At 39.3% G+C, this 16,274-nt stretch overlaps 2 long non-coding RNA genes across 3 annotated transcripts in view; one reads left to right on the top strand and one right to left on the bottom strand.

Annotated features, from left to right (window-relative positions):
* Positions 1-12,461, bottom strand: part of LOC121485626 — a 42,552-nt gene extending 30,091 nt beyond the window's left edge. The window contains exon 1 of the long non-coding RNA XR_005986340.1: positions 12,207-12,461. This is a non-coding gene — a long non-coding RNA (uncharacterized LOC121485626). The remainder of the gene's footprint in view (positions 1-12,206) is intronic.
* LOC121485624 overlaps positions 12,453-16,274 on the top strand; it is a 68,041-nt gene continuing 64,219 nt past the window's right edge. For both annotated transcript variants that reach the window (XR_005986335.1, XR_005986334.1), the window contains exons 1-2: positions 12,453-12,621; positions 13,074-13,142. This is a non-coding gene — a long non-coding RNA (uncharacterized LOC121485624). The remainder of the gene's footprint in view (positions 12,622-13,073; positions 13,143-16,274) is intronic.

Raw genomic sequence — 16,274 nt, 5'->3', positions numbered from 1 at the left:
CATGGACTAGCCTAACACAAAGCTCCTAATCTGAAATTGAGCATAAAAAAAAAAAAAAAAAAGAACCCATAGCTCAGAATTTGACCTCATTGAATCAGGAAGTTGGACTTAAAATCTGTCTCTAATGTTCTACGTCCTTTTCCTTTTAACCAGGCCTTTCTGATTTTGACTTGGTATCAGAGAGGTTATTTGCTCATCGAAACCAACCCAGAACAACTTCCTATTTTTTTTAACTTTTGCTTTTTCTTCTTCACACTGTAAGAGTGTGTGCATGTGCATGTCCGTGTGTGTGAATAACTTGGTTTAGAAGGAACTCAACGTGAAAATAACACTGGTGTGGGCCTCCACATACCAGAGCCTCGAGGAATTCCAGGACAGCATGTTTAAATAACAACTAAGGCTTCTGAATTCCACCTGGTACAGGTGGTAGCATGAGCAGAGTACATGTGATCAGAACTGAAGAGTAAGAGATTCAGTCTTGGGTTAGGGAGGGAGGAAGAGAGAATATAAACAACCTAGAAACCTGTTTGGATCATGACAGGTGGCTGTTGATTAGGACAGGCATATAACTCACCTGGGTGCCTTAGTGGAAATGTCATGCCTTATTTTAGAACGAAATTAGATTCAGTGACAGGAGATACACTCTAGGGACTAAATAACATTCTAATAACATATTTTAAGTGTGCTACTTACTAACAAGACCAATTTTCAAATTTGCTTTTGACAGAGATTAAAGTAAAAATAAAGGCAGAGAGTAAAATGGCAAATCAGTGAAAAGGAATGTGTAAAAAGCATACGGAGTGTGATGGAGGATGATGTGAGATACTCCTCTCCCTCTCCCCCTAAATTCTATGAAATGCTAGTTTATTTTCAAAGACCATTTGAAACTAGCTTTTATAATTTAGTAAGGTGCTAGAAAAGCTATAAAGACAGAAAGTAGATCAGTGGTTGCCTGGGGCAGGGGATGGGACCAGGGATTGAGTATAAACTGGCATGAGGGATGATTTCAAAGTGGTGAAAAGGTTCTATAACTGAATTGTGGTGATGATGGTTGCACAAGCATATAAGTTTAAAAGAGATCACTGAACTTGTGATGGATGAATTTTATGATATAAAAGTTAAACCTCAGAAAGATTATTTATTTCTTTTTAAATTAACAAGGTGCAGCTTCATGACATTAGATTTGGCAAAGATTTGTTGGATATGACACTGAGAGCATAGGCAACAAAAGAAAAAATAGATACACTGGACTACATTAAAGTGTAAAACTTGGGACACCTGGGTGGCTCCATGGTTGAGCATCTGCCTTCAGCTCAGGACTTGATCTTGGGGTCCTGGGATCAAGTCCCACATAGGGCTCTCTGCAGGGAGCCTGCTTCTCCCTCTGCCTATGTCTCTGCCTCTCTCTCCATGTCTCTCACTAATAAATAAAATCTTAAAAGAAAATGTAAAACTTCTGTGCATCGAATGACACAACCAGCAGAGTGAAAGATAAGCCTACAGTATGGGAGTAAACATTTTTAAATTTTATATCTAATAAGGGGTTAATATCCAGAATATATAAAGAACTCTTAAAACTCAACAATAAAACAACTTGATTAAAAAATGGGCAAAGGTCTTGAAAAGGAATTCTCCAAAGAAGATATACATATGGCCAATAAGCATATGAAAAGATGCTCAGCATCTCTAATCATCAGGGAAATGCAAATCAAAACCACAGAGATAGCTCCTCCTACCCATTAGAATAGCTACTTTCAAAAACCAGGAAATAACAGGTGCTGGCGTAACTGTGAAAAAAACTGAAACTCGTGTGCATTGTTGGTGGGAATTGAAAATGGTGCACCTGCCTTGGAAATCAGTATGGAGGTTCTTCGAAAAATTAAAAATAAAATCACCATATGACACAGTAATTCCACTTCCGAGTGTATACCCAAAGGAACTGAAAACAAGGACTTGAAGAGATATTTGTATACTCATGTTCATAGCAGCATTATTCACAAGCAACCAAGTGAATACCATCAGATGAATGAATAAACAAAACATGTTCTATACATACATTGGAATATTATTCAGCCTTTAAAAGGAAGGAAATCCTGGCACATACTGCAACACATGTGAACCTCGAGGACATTATGCTAAGAGAAATAAGCCAGTCACAAAAAGGAGTACTATATGATTCCATTTATATGATGTTCCTAGAATAGTCAAATTTAAGGAGACAGAGAATGGAATGATGGTTGCTAGGGACTAGAGGGGTGAGGGGAATGTGGGGAAGGTCTGGTACAACATTGCCAGGTAAGTTTAAATCTTAAAACATTCAGATTATCCACAGTTAATCCTAACACAGCTACCCAAAGTAATCTCTGAATATTATGATGATCAATCCTATTTCTCCCAGTATGGTCCACATAAAAATCTCCATTCTCATTTTCATGTTTTTATCCTTTTCCATTCTAGATACATCTTCCCTCTCTTTTCTACTCAATGATCTCTTCCCATTCAACTTCCCTCAACGAGGAGACTTTCCTGATTACTGCATCCTATGGTCATCCCAACCTTCTCTGAATAGCTGCCTTGGCACTGACTGTCTCCTCTGGGCCACACAGTGGAATGTGGATTCTGTAAATTCTCATCACCAGGCAAGAACAACAAAAGCAAACCCTGGATGGGCCTGGGGTCAGATGCCAAAAGAGTGTTGACAGGGGATCATGAGTTGAGATGGGTTTGTGGTCAGGGTCAAATAGAGAATTAGCACAATAGAAGACACAAATGTAAATAAAAGAAAGATGAGAATCCAAGTCTATGGAAATGTCTGAGAACCCAACAGGAATATGAATCAGAATAAATCCCAAATATCCTAACTTTCAATAAGATCTCTAGACGCATTGTTGTCTTGACTAGTGAACAATCCCAGGCAACAGAGTGATTTAGGGGAAATGGTACAGGCTGTGCTCCTGAAGGACATGGATCCTAATCCCAGTTCCCCCACTTACTCTATGTGTGATCTTGGACAAATTACTTGAACTTTCTAAGCCTTGCCATGTTCATTTCTAAAACAGGGATAATAACACAAAAATTATAGGGCTGTTGTGATGATTAGCTAAAATTAAATAATGTAGACAAAGTTCCTGGTAGATGCTCTGTCATGGCATCAAATCTTTATTATTATTGAGGTCGATTGCTCTGTATGTTGAATAAAAAACTACCTTCTTGGTGAGGTATAAAGACAATATCATCACTATATCACTAAGTAAATAAAGCACAACGTCAATGAATGTCAGTGCACATCTTAATTATGTAAGAAATGTTACCTCCCTTTTTTCCTTTTACCTCCCTTTCTTTCTTCTTTCTTCTTTCTTTCTTTCTTTCTTTCTTTCTTTCTTTCTTTCTTTTCTTTTTTCTTTTTCTTTCTACTTAATTTTAACTCTGATATGGACTGGTGGAAAATTCAATCTCAGCAACTCTTGGGATTCCCCTCTTCTTTCAGTTTTGGGCCAAGAGTCCAGAGTCTTTAGGACAGCCCTCTACTCATTGGCCTATGTCTATCCTGAGTCCTGCTGAGATATTCACCATGCCCAGGAGTCCTTCAGATCTCTTGCCACATTTGGGCTCCAGAGATCTTTGGTCAACTTGAGAATACTAGATCAAAGTCCAGTATTATAGAAAGAAAGGAAGGAAGAAGAGAAGGAAGGAAAGAAGAAAGGAGGGAAAGAAGGAAAGAAGAAAGGAGGGAAGGAAGGAAAGAAGAAAGGAAAGAAGAAAAGATGAAAGAAAGAAGCCATTGATACTTTGGGTTTGCTTGTTAAACAATAATTATCAAAGGAAAGTCTTGTATGTATTCTGGGCAGAAATGAAACTATCTAGAATAAAGCAGAGTGGAGAAGGCCTGAAGAACTAAAGCCATGGAAAAGCCCAAAGTCCTAAGTATTGCAGAGAATTTCTTTTTTATTTGCATCTTGAATTTTCTCTTCCTTTGATAGAAGAAATATGTACTGTTCGAAGGGTATTTCCAGTTGACTCAGACAAAGAGAACGCACTGTTTGTATGAAGCAGGAGGAACACCATAGATGACTTCTTGTTTTGATCTTACCTTAACTTGGTTACTTAACTCCATTTTTGAGGGCCCAAGTTTCTTCTGTAAAATGAAGGTCTTCTAACTGCAAACTGTGAAAAACATAGTTAAGGGGCACCTGGCTGGCTTAGTCAGTTAACTGTCTGACTCTTGATTTTGGCTCAGGGCATGATCTCAGTGTCCTGGGACACAGCCTCACATGGGGCTCCGCGCTCAGCATGTAGTCTGCTTGAGGATTCCCTTTTTCCCTCTCCTTCTGCCCCTCTCTCTGCTCTCTCTCAAATACATAAATAAATAAAATCTAAAACATACCTATATAGTTGAATTCTAAAATTCTCGAGATCATCTGACTGAGAAAAAAATGATTTTGGAGGGTGGGCTTTGCCACAGAGTCACAGCTATCAAAGGGAGGCAATTCAGAGGCAAAGTAACCTTCTCCTCCCAGCAACTGTCCTTGCTCTTGAGCTCCCTCTGTATTATTGCCCAGATGACTTTCTATTTTGATTTATAGTCATTTGCTGGCAAGTCTTACTCCTCATTTACAACTAGAGTTTAAAACCTTTAGAGAATGGATTCAGCTCTCCAGACATCTCCCTTCGTCTGCCTTCACTCTTCCCTTCCCCCTCAGACAGATTCTCCTTGATCATTGTAAGCACTAACAGGAAATATTCGCAAGGGAATGGAAATAACCGACTCTAGGAACTCAAGAATGTCCTCTGAAGGTTATTTATTGACCTCTCCTGGAAAGTTGTTTCTGTTGCCCACAGTCTAACAAACTGAACCTGATTTGCCCTAAAATATTTATTGTAAAATTTTTGTTCTTGTGCTTAACTCTTTATAGGCATTTTCTCTCACAACAAGTCTGAAAAGTAGATATTCATACCACTTTCCAGATAGAGAAACAAAGGCTCAGAAGGGGTAAGGGGTTTGCCCCAGAGCACTCAGCCACTATGTGGCAGAAGCAGGACAGGATTCCTCAACTTTCAGATTCCAAAACTCACCTCCATGTAGTGAGATACTTTCTAAATTCTTTAAACAAAGCTAGTAGTAATTGCCTCACAATGGAAGAGGTTTATCAGTGTTCACTATGAAGAAGAATGGTAAATTTGGAAAGAAAACTTTCTCCTCGCAATTCAGTCCAAACAGGAGGCCTCTGATTTTAAGCAGTATTTTTGTGATATAGAGCACTGGAGTCTAAGTCTTAAATCTGTAATCATGGTGTTCACACAGGTTTGCCAGGAGTTTGCAAACGCCATTACTCTGCTCTTAAGCAACAGAAGATTTCAGTGAGAGAAAAAGGAAAACATTTTCAATACAGAGATCTAGGAATGAAATGGATTGACCCAATCCCATTAGAACGATTTAGACTGGAAATAATAGCCTTTTGCTTTCAGCTTATTCTGAGTAAGCAACTATTTTCAACGTGCGTCCCATAATGACTCCCAATTCTCAGAACACTGAAGACCCTTTCAACAATCTCCACAGGAAAATGAAGGCTACTATTTGTGAGGGGAGGAAAAAGATACCAGCATTGCACACGGACTGTTCAAGTCTCTAACAAACACTCCATGGAATGTCTCTTGCGTGTATTTTTCACGCTCAATCCACAATTGAGCACATATTTGAACACGAGGTTCATCTTTTTTCCCCAAAGAACAACTTTCTATAGATATTTGTGTCTAATTAAAAATCAAGACAGAATTTACTTGTCTGTGCTTGAAAGTCATTTTGCCTTAAGAATCCCTTCTTTATCTTGTGGTTCAGTAAGGGCTTTCTTGACTACTGAGGCCTCCTGTTAGCTTGACAGTTTTTATATGATATATAACACGGAAATTTTAATATGAGATATAACACAGAAGTCAGCCCATCCACTCCTCTTCCATTTATACCTTGACAAAAATTCATTGTGGAAGAACACACATCTAGAAGTTTGTCATCATGGACACACCCTCATAATTGTTACTGACTAACTACTTACCTCACACAGGTGACAACACTAACCTCTCTGTGTTATTTCAGGTTCTCTGACTCAAACTCACTGACTAGTAATTATGAAGAATAAAAAAAATTTTGAGTGACAGAACATTATCCTTTTTTTTGGCCTATACATACATGGTTTTATTTACATATAAATAAAATGTATGATTCATGTACATTTATACTTATACAAATAATTTTTTAGTCTTTATGTAGAATTTTCTTATGGGACTTCATAAGTAAATGATTCAGAATCTCATTTAAAAAATCTATGTACTTATTGTATATATTATTCAGTGGGTTTCAATAAATTATAATAAAATCTTTTTATGGGAAAGTATCTACCCAATAATAAATGAAAGAAGGATTAGGACTATTGCACAATTTGTTTCCAAACAAGTTGTTTGGAAACACAAGCTATTTTCAAGGATTGAAGTCTGACCAATTCGACTCTCAAGATCCATCACTTCTGAGGCTCAGACCTGTTTGTGGGTTGGGTGAGTGTGCATGTGTGTGCCCTCGTATGTCTATGTGTGCAAAGTACAACACTAAAAGCCACAGGTCATAAACGGCTGGTTATTATCACAAATGTGTTTTGATTTCTTGGCGTGATGTTTTGCAAACTTGAACTTATTGCAAACATTTACAAATTGGCAAATATCTGAAAGTAGGTTTCTTAAAAATGAGAAAATGTGGAGCACCTTGGTGGCTCAGTTGGTTAAGTGTCTGCCTTAGGCTTAGGTCATGATCCCAGGATCCTGGGATAGAACTGTCCTCTTCCCAACCCTGTGTCCCCTGCCAAATCTGAGCAGGGAGCCTGCTTCTCCCTCTCCCTCTGCTTGTCTCCCTTTGCTTGTGTTCTCTTGCTCACTCTGTCAAATAAATAAATAAAATCTTAAAAAAAATGAGAAAATGTGGCAAAATTGGGCCTATAATTTCTGATAGCAAGCATTGGCTGGAGTCGGGGAGAGACTGCGGAAGTCACTGGGGCATCCTTTCCAGCTGTCCCCTCCCCTGCCTTGTTATACATTACCTACCCTGTCTCTGTGGGTGTTTGGGTCTGAGGCTCTTGCTCTGAAGAAAATTCTCTAGTACTTCCTTTAACATGGTTGGATTAGTCACTGACTTTGTGGATGATGACTCAGAGTGAAGAAGTATTGGAGCAGTCTCGGGCCATCAACGGCCAGGTGAAACTGAAGGACACCTGTTTCGGAGGTCCAATTTCCCAGCTCTTTGGAAAGAGGCTCTCTTTATCCTCATGAGGATAAAGAGCCATTGGAGGAAGTGAGAACACTTTCACAAATCCTTCCAAAGATGGAAAGGAGGAAATTTGCCAAACTTCAATTGTTATTGGAAGTGGCTTGAAATTGTGTAATGGTCCTAAATTTATCTATTGGTTTATTTTGTTGATATTTGCCAGTAAAAAGATGTTACTATAATATATAGAAACCTGAATATGGATACAACAGGACATAGACTTTTAGGTAAAGTTTTCATTTATTTACATAAAGCTGACAGCCTGGATTAGAAACATAGCCTTTGTTTTCTTTCTTACCCTTACCTCTGGGAGGGAAGTTTCTGACTATAAATTTGTCCTCAGAACACACTTGTTTATTAGTCTAAGGATATATATGTGTATAGTGTGTGTAACTAGCTAGTGTGGCTTACATGGGATGGAGCAAGAGTAAGGAGAGGTTTGACAATTATCCTGGTAATTACCTTGATAGAAACAACAGATCTATTTCTGTTCTGTGATGGATATTTTGGTTTTAAATTAGTTCCATTACTACAAGGCCTGAATTAATTAACTAAGGTGATTTGCAAATGGGCAAAAGTCTCCTTCAGGATGAAGCAGGTATTGGCTGCTTATGCCAGTATTGCTAGGCAGCTTGTAGGTGGATTCATTTTGGAAAGGTCGGTTCACGAGGTTCCTTACTGGAGGTGCTTTAGATTTGTAATCAAAGCCAGCTCTTCAGAGAACTGGGATCCTGTGCTTGAGCCACTCCTCTGACCCCCAGGAGAGTGTATGCATGGTAGAGAAGGGGATCCAGGCACGCAGTTATGTGTGATTGTGAAGGTGAGCTCACACTGCACAAAATGCTACAAGCGGGGCCATGTCTCTTTAGTGAAACTCTTTGCCTCCCCTACTGCCCTCTGCCTAGGTTTGGGTTCTGAATTTCTTGGCAGGCCAGGATGGCTTTTAGGTGCCAGCTCCACTAGCAAATATTGTCGCTCTAATTCTGCCTAAGTTGCAATTTCTGGCCTTAGGTCATGACCCTAAACAGGAAGTGCCTCTGATTTCCTCCAAACATGGTATGTGGATGAGGGGCGGAGTTTAGCACATAAACACCCAGCTGCCAGCTTTTCGTGTTTACTAGGGATCAAGAATAGGACACTTAAGGTCAAGAATATATCCTTTCTTCTTCCTCCAAAGGAGCAAATAGTGTTGTCTTACGCTCTAGGTGAAATGCAGACTTTAATGCCAGAACTATATTTGGTTTGAAGTTTTTCTTTTAATGCCACCCAAACTCATTCTATAACTATTATGGGCCTCAAAAAACTGCATGAATAGAAAGTGACTTCAAATTAACTTGCATACACATCTGATCAGTTTTTTGGGGAAAAGCATAAAGCCAAGACACTGGGGAGTGGGGAAGGAGGAGAGTAAACAGCTCTGTATTTGAGAGGCAACTAAAATTTAACTATAGTGTCTGAGTAGAATGGTAGAAAAACAAAAAACAGAGTTGAAAGGTGTCTCAGAGGTCATGTCCAACCTCTTCCTGAGGATGCATGAATCACTAGCCCACTCTGATTCCTTCTCTCTGAACTGTGTTTTTTTTTTTTTTTTTCAGTTTTTTTTCTACTTCAGGAAACCACAACTGTTGGCTGATAGAAAAACTATGGCAGTGCCACACAAAGAGAGAACTATTTCTGCCCCCCCGGCAGTGAAGTGTGAACAGTACATAGTATGTATTAATTAGACCTTGCACTGAAAGAAAATGCTGTTCTTAGTGGACTATCAAGATGTTTTAAAAACAAGACCTATACCTGTGATTTTTGAACTTTCTACTATCAGGTTTCCAGCATATTCAGGGGTAGCAATAACGTTCCTCTGGTGAATAGCCTTGGAACCGGTAAAATGCCTTCTTTACAACATTATCATTTCCATTAATTTGAGCAAGTGTTGATCAGTATAAATTATTTATGTGAGCACTGGGTGCCACCTCCCTAGGTGCAAGGCAATCTGTTAAAGATTTGCTATCGAGCCAGTGAATGGGGGTAGGGTGGGGAAAAGTACATTTTATGAGTCATAAAGTTTTAGGAACATTAGTCCTCATGTTTGCATTAGGAAATGAACTCTTGATGAAATGCACTGTAACAAACAAACAAAACCAAAATAATAACATGAAGACTTAAATTCACTAATGGCAGAAGTCAAAATAATGGGAGGGAAAACTCCAAACCTTGGTACAATGCCAATTATCATGATCAAATAGGAGATTAGAAATGATCCTTAAGGCAGAGAAAGACAAACTCTAAGATTGGCTAGCCCACGACTTAATTTGATTTCTAAGAAAATGTGTCTTTTTGTCATAGCTTCTCTGATGGACAGGAGAAAGGGAGAAAAGAAAAGAAGGTAGACAGAGAACCAGCACTCACTGTGCTTTTTCCTATACTTATTGGTATCACTGAATCTTGTAGTTGTCTGTAGGCAAGGTCTAGCTTCCAGACATAGCCAGATAGTTACCCTACTGCAAATAATTGGCAAGAAGCACAGTTACTCTAACTGCTCCATATATGTTAATGCACTTAATGCTTACAGCAGACCTATGAGGTAGGTACCATCACTAATCCTATTCCACAGCTAAAGGAACTGAGACTCAGTGAAGTTAAGTGCCCTGTGCAAGATCACTGAGCTAGCACATAGAAGAGTCAAGAACAGAAGTGGGCAATGGAGTTCTTGACATGGCACTTTGAGTCATTTTGCTAAATGACTTCTCAAAGATTTAGTTCTGTGTTTTACAAAGTCTATTCTGAAATTCATCTGCATCAGACTTTCCTGGGATACTTCTTAGAAGTTTTCTAGGCTAGTACATTGGCATCCCTGAGAGTTGAGCCTAAGGATTTGTATTTAACAACTGTCTTTTGCACGCTAAGTTTTGAAGATCACAGAAATCTAGGGAGTGGGGGAGAGAGATGGAGAGAAACTCCTTTTGGCCTTCAAACTCAGAAGGACACACTATTAAACTCTCCGTATTGTATGTAAGATCATGTCATTTGTAAATAGAGAGTTTTACCTCTTTTCCAATCTGGATTCCTTGTAGGTCTTTTTCTTGCCTAATTGTGCTGGCTAGAACTTCTAGTACAATGAACAGTAGAAGTGGCGAGAGTAGATCTCACATCCTTGTCTTGTTCCCAGCTCTCTGGATTTTGAAGGGAAAATTGATGATTTAAGGCCAAATGTATTTGAAATTCACTACTGGAGGTTGTAGTTTGGTATCATCCTGTCCTGACTGGATTCTATTGAAAGAAGCTTACATGCCAGAAATAATCAAAAGTACTTCTAATTCATTCCCAGAATGGGAGTGTGGTCTTCCCATCAGGGTTCCAGGTGGTAGAGCCAAGCACATAGAGATTCTTAGTAAACCCCTAATGAATATGGATGAAGATCTTCAGCGATTATCCTCCAAATTCAGGGTAGGGAGTAGATATGTCAGTGATCTCCTTTCTTTTTCTTTCTTTCTTTCTTTCTTTCTTTCTTTCTTTCTTTCTTTCTTTCTTTCTTTCTTCTTTCTTCCTTCCTTCCTTCCTTCCTTCCTTCCTTCCTTCTTTCTTTCTTTCTTTCTTTCTTTCTTTCTTTCTTTCTTTCTTTCTTTTTGCTGAAGTGAGAAACATTTCCCAGCACACATTTTTTTTGGTCCCATATCCACTGGCCAGCATTGTCTGGGGAGGTGGAACTTGAACTGTGCATTTTTATAAAGCTCCAAGGCCATTGTAAACTACCCTCTGGTTAAGAAGAGCTGCAATGTAGAAGGCAAGTTTCAGAGATAATCCAATGTCACTGATTCCTGTGAGAGTCCCCATGAACAGTGCTCTCATAGAGGTCAAGAAATAAAGGAGCTATTCTACTTACTATGGCTGCTTAAATTACCTCCAAAGTAAATGGTATAAATCAACTTGCACTGATGATGCTCACAGAATTTTGTTCGTCAGACTTGGAATCACATACTCTGCACTATGATGTCTGAGACCTTGGGTGGACAACTTGAAACCTGGGGGCTGAAAATAGCTAAGATTGATTCACTAACAAATCTGGCAGTGGATAATGTTGCCAACTGAGACCTTAGCTGGGCTGTCAGCTGGAATGCCTCTAAGTGGCTTCTCCATGGATCCTGGGATTACTCACAACAAGATGGCTGAGTTCCAAGGGCAAGAAAGAATTCCAACGAAGCAGAAACTATAGTGCCTTCTCTGACCTAGCCTTAGAAATCATGCCACATCACTTTTGTTACCTTCTACGTATCAGAACCAAGTCACGAAATTGGATCATATTCAGAGGAGATAAATTAGACTTCATCCTTTGTGAGAAAAGTGTTAAAGAGTTTGCAGATATATTTTAAAACTATTACAGATACTATGGGAAAAAAGCCCCAATGTAATAATAATAATATCTAATATTATTGAGCATATATGTCAGATCTTCTGCTAAATATTCTATGTAAATTACTCCAGTCCGCCCACAACCCTATAAGACAGGTAATATTATAATCTCTATATTAAATATAAGAAATATGAGATTGCATAACTTGTCTGAAGCATAACTTGCTAGAAACAAATGATCATGGGATTAAACTCCAGACAGCCTGGCTCCAGAAATATCTTCATATTCAAGACCGTAGACTACACTACAACTGAGGAAACATAGGACCTAGCCCAAAGTACTACTTTGGAGAGGAATCTATTACGATCCAGGTGTTTTCTATACCTAGAGTCCCATTCTGAGGAAAATGACCACTTGACATTATCTCTCTGGCCAATCTCAGTTGACCAGGCAAGGATATATCCTAATGGCCATCATCGGTAGTACCCCTGAAATCTGGTGGCAGAGCTCTGTAGAATTACTGCAGACTTACTAAGTGAACCCATCAGATCCTACCTTTGGTGGAACTTGAGTGTAAGTCTCTCCAAGAGTAGTTGACCATGCCTAGATGGGCAAAAGGTAGGAGACACATGGAAAGTAAGTCAGAAAGCCTCCAGATGAAGCAGAAGCCTTGGGAGGCAGGAATTAAGAAGCAGAGAGGAGAACAGATATATACGTGTTCATTTGAACAAGAGCAGGAAAAACAGGCAGAGAATAGTTAGTGCCAATAATAGCAAAGGATTAGAGCAAGCAGATGCCCACATCTAAGGAGTGCTTGCCAGAGCGAAAGCAGCAGACTGGGTATATATTTACTAGAGCTACCCTTTTGTACCCTCAGTACCTGCTGTGTTTAGCACTTGGTGAAGTTTGGCTGTCTACCTCTGACAATCCCTACCTGGAGCTCCCTTAAAACAAATCCGCATGATCTGAGGTAACACGAGCCTCTATCTTTCTGTTCCTTATACTCGAGATGCTCTCACCCACTGGCTGTGCCACTTATGAGTCATGTGGCTTGGGATAGGTCACTTCCTTATTTGCCCAGTTTTCTTGTTTATAAGATGTCAGTTGGATCAGATGATGTCTAAATTCATTTCTAGCTCCAAAGTTTATTATTCTAAACTTTGGCATGAAGGGGTTGGTCGCAGTCTGATTGCAAAGTCATGGCAACCCTTGCCCTCTTTATTCTCAGCTCCTTCTCAACCACAGAGTGATTTAAAGTTGAGATTTCTGTCTCATAAGGGATCCAAATGCAGTGCCAGCATGCAAAGTAGCTGTGCAGCCTCCTGGCAGCCCCTACACAGGCTTCCCTGGGTTTGTGTGATGTTTTCTGTGAAGCCAGAAGACCAGTATGTGTGCTGACCTCTCCTTTTCTCATTTCACAAGAGGCCTTGTTTGCTGGAGAGAGATGAAAATGAATCATGGGAAATTGCAAACATGCTGTTGGGAACTGAGGTAAAATATGGAAAAGCTGCTGGGTTTGGTGTGGTCAGAGGTGGCTGTAACTACTGCCCAGGAAGGAAATTGGGAAGGGATGGTTTTATAGATTCTGTTTCATCTTAAACTTAAAATTCAGTTTCATCTCAAGCAGGATTTACAGAGAAACAGGCCAATATTTGCATTTCAGAGAAATGAAAAAAAAAAAAAGACATAGAAATTTGGACCTGGAAGGGCCCATAAGGACTCCTGTGTTAACCTCTGCCCCTTCACATACTTCCATCCGCCCCTTCCCTACATGAGTTTGGATTTGGAGGAAACCATAGGCAGAGCTCCAGATGGAACATTTGGAGACCTGGAAACAGTTTTGGCTCTGAGATCAGCTTATCCTGTGGCTGTAGGCAAAACCTTCTAGAGGTTGTCAGTATTTCCATTTGTATACTAAAGATGATACTGTCTATTTTTGCTTATGTCACTAGAATTTTGTGCCAGTTAATGAGATATTAGGTTCTATTCTCCCCGGTTTCTCAGTCAATCCCATGCACCAGTCCAAATGTTTAGGGAGGGATGCAGGTTAACTCTTTCAAGCTGTCAAGGGATTGCTTTATGTATCACAAGTGCATTGAATTCAAGAGCATCCTTGTACAGTCCACTCAGAGAATAGAGCAGCAGAAGTGCCCTGAATGGCTTCAGTGGTACCCTAGGGGCCTGCAAGAGTTAATGGGCCTGCCTCTGGTTGGGCTGATTGGATGCCAAGATATGACATAAGGCACAAGAGAAAGAGAAGGCTAAAAATCTTTACATAGGGGAACATTTAGAAATCCATTAGTAACAATTGGATGGCACTTCCCTTTCACTCCCTCTTCCCCTGCCTGATCTCAATCTCTCTGTCTCTGTCTCTGTCTCTGTCTCTGTCTCTCTCTCTCTCTCATACACACACACACACACACACCTCTTGATATTTTAGCACTTCCTGTAATAGCAAAATCAAACTGAGCTGAGTGGGGAAGGTGCTGTGAGTTCTTCATGAAAGAAAGAAATATATCTCACCCTTGACTTACCCTTTTTATTTTAAAAGTTCATTGGATAGGGGCATTTTTTTTTTTGCTCTTCTTTTCTCCCCGTATTTACAGAAGCCCAATTGCTCACCTGATGGTCATGGTAGATTTATCTCAAACTTAGGATCTGGTGAAGAAATAGGCTACTGTGGGAATACTAAGAAACTCAGAATAGCAGGTAGTAAAACTCCACCAGTTGCCCATCAGTAGGAGGAAAGCATTAAAATTCCTGAGGTTGAAATTCAAGGACCTTCTTGGTTGGGTCCCAAACTAAGTTTGCTACCAGTAGAATGGAAGCTTCCTAGGCAGCTCCCTTTGTCCACATTACTCATTAGAGCACAGCTTTTTGTGTTCCTCATTTTGAACCTCAGAAAGTAGTGAACCAAGAGTGGTCTGATGTACTTGAAAAGTTACCTGTTAACATGACAGAACAGTGACAGCCTCTTTCTCCATGTCTGTGGAGGTGTGTTCCATGTTCTCATTCTGTGTGCTTACTCCTCTCTCACCCCTATTCCTTAAATTGGCCAAATGAAGACTGCCACATAAAATATTTTCTTGTTAAAATTTTTCAACACTGCTATAATTTGGACTAAAATGATTGTATTAAAGTCTTCAGGAGGGACGCCCAGGTGACTCAGTGGTTGAGCATCTGCCTTTGGTTCAGGCTGTGGTCTCAGGGTCCTGGGATCAAGTCCTGCATCAGGTTCTCTACAGGGAGCCTGCTTCTCCCTCTACCTAAGTCTTTGCCTCTCTGTGTGTTTCTCATGAATAAATAAATAAAATCCTTAAAAAGTCTTCAGGATTAAAATATAACAATAACGATGTTCTTTTTTGTTTATTGGTATATCCCAACAAGTAGCATAGTGCTTGACACATAGTTAGTATTTAATAAATATTTAAGGAATGAATAAATGAACATTAGTTCTCGTGTTTCTCACAATTTCCATTGTTTACTCCCACAGATTATGGGCCCTGCAGGTAAAGTAAATGAGTAAAGTCAGTGAGTCCAGATTAAAGTATTTTGTTTGTGGTAAGAACTGTGTTGAACTGAAAAACACGTGACCCAGTTACGGTGGGCAGCTCTTGCTTATTGTTGCCACATAGGAGTTTTGGACTGGTTCTGCCAGATACTCTTATTTTCAAGAGAAGCTGAAAATCCTTATTTGTACATAAAATCTTCAGATTTTCAAATAAACTTTTGTGTAGCATTAAGTAAATGACAGCAATTCTAAAGAAACAAAGAGATATACCGTGTTCATGAATTAGAAGACTCAATATTATAAAGGTGCAAACTCTCCCCCAAATTAACCTATGGATTCAATGCAATTTCACATTTTATTTTGTATATGTGAGAATGAGTCAATTATAAAATACAAAGGGCTAAGACTAGCCAAAGCAATCATGAAAAGAACAAAGCTGAAGGACGTACACACTACCAGAAGTAAAGTATTATATGTAAAGATAGACAAATAGAACAGAGTGTGAAAGCAAAAACCACATAGATTTTTTCACTTCATTTATGACAAAGGCGACATTGTAGTGCAATGAGTAAAGATAATCTCTTAAGAAAATGATTCTGGGAAAATTGGATATCCATATGGAAAAAGATAAATCTTGATCTCTACTGTACCGTATATATAAGGATCACTTCCAAATGGACTATATATGTAATGTGAAACATAAAACAGTAACTATAAGGAAGAGATCATAGATGCATTAGGAGAAGCCAAGATTTTTTTAAACAGGTTGTAACAAATACTAGCCATAAGTTAAAAGTAAGAATTTCTGTTTGTTAAAAGATACCAATAAAAGAGTGAAAAAGGTTGTTTTATAAAATACATATTTTACAAATTAATCACATGTAGAATATATTTTATTTATTTTTTTCAAAGATTTTATTTTATTCATGAGACACACACACACACACACAGAGAGAGAGAGAGAGAGAGAGTCAGAGACAGAGGCAGAGGGAGAGACAGGTTCCATGCAGGCAACCTGATGTGGGACCTGATCCTGGGACCCCAGGATCACGCCCTGAGTGGAAGGCAGGCACTAAACCACCGAGCCACCCAGGGATCCCCTAGAATATATT

This window comes from Vulpes lagopus, chromosome 2, assembly GCF_018345385.1.
Source record: "Vulpes lagopus strain Blue_001 chromosome 2, ASM1834538v1, whole genome shotgun sequence".
NCBI classification, from domain to species: domain Eukaryota; kingdom Metazoa; phylum Chordata; class Mammalia; order Carnivora; family Canidae; genus Vulpes; species Vulpes lagopus.
Note: the sequence above shows the minus strand (reverse complement) of the source record. Positions and strands in the feature narration are given on the sequence as shown.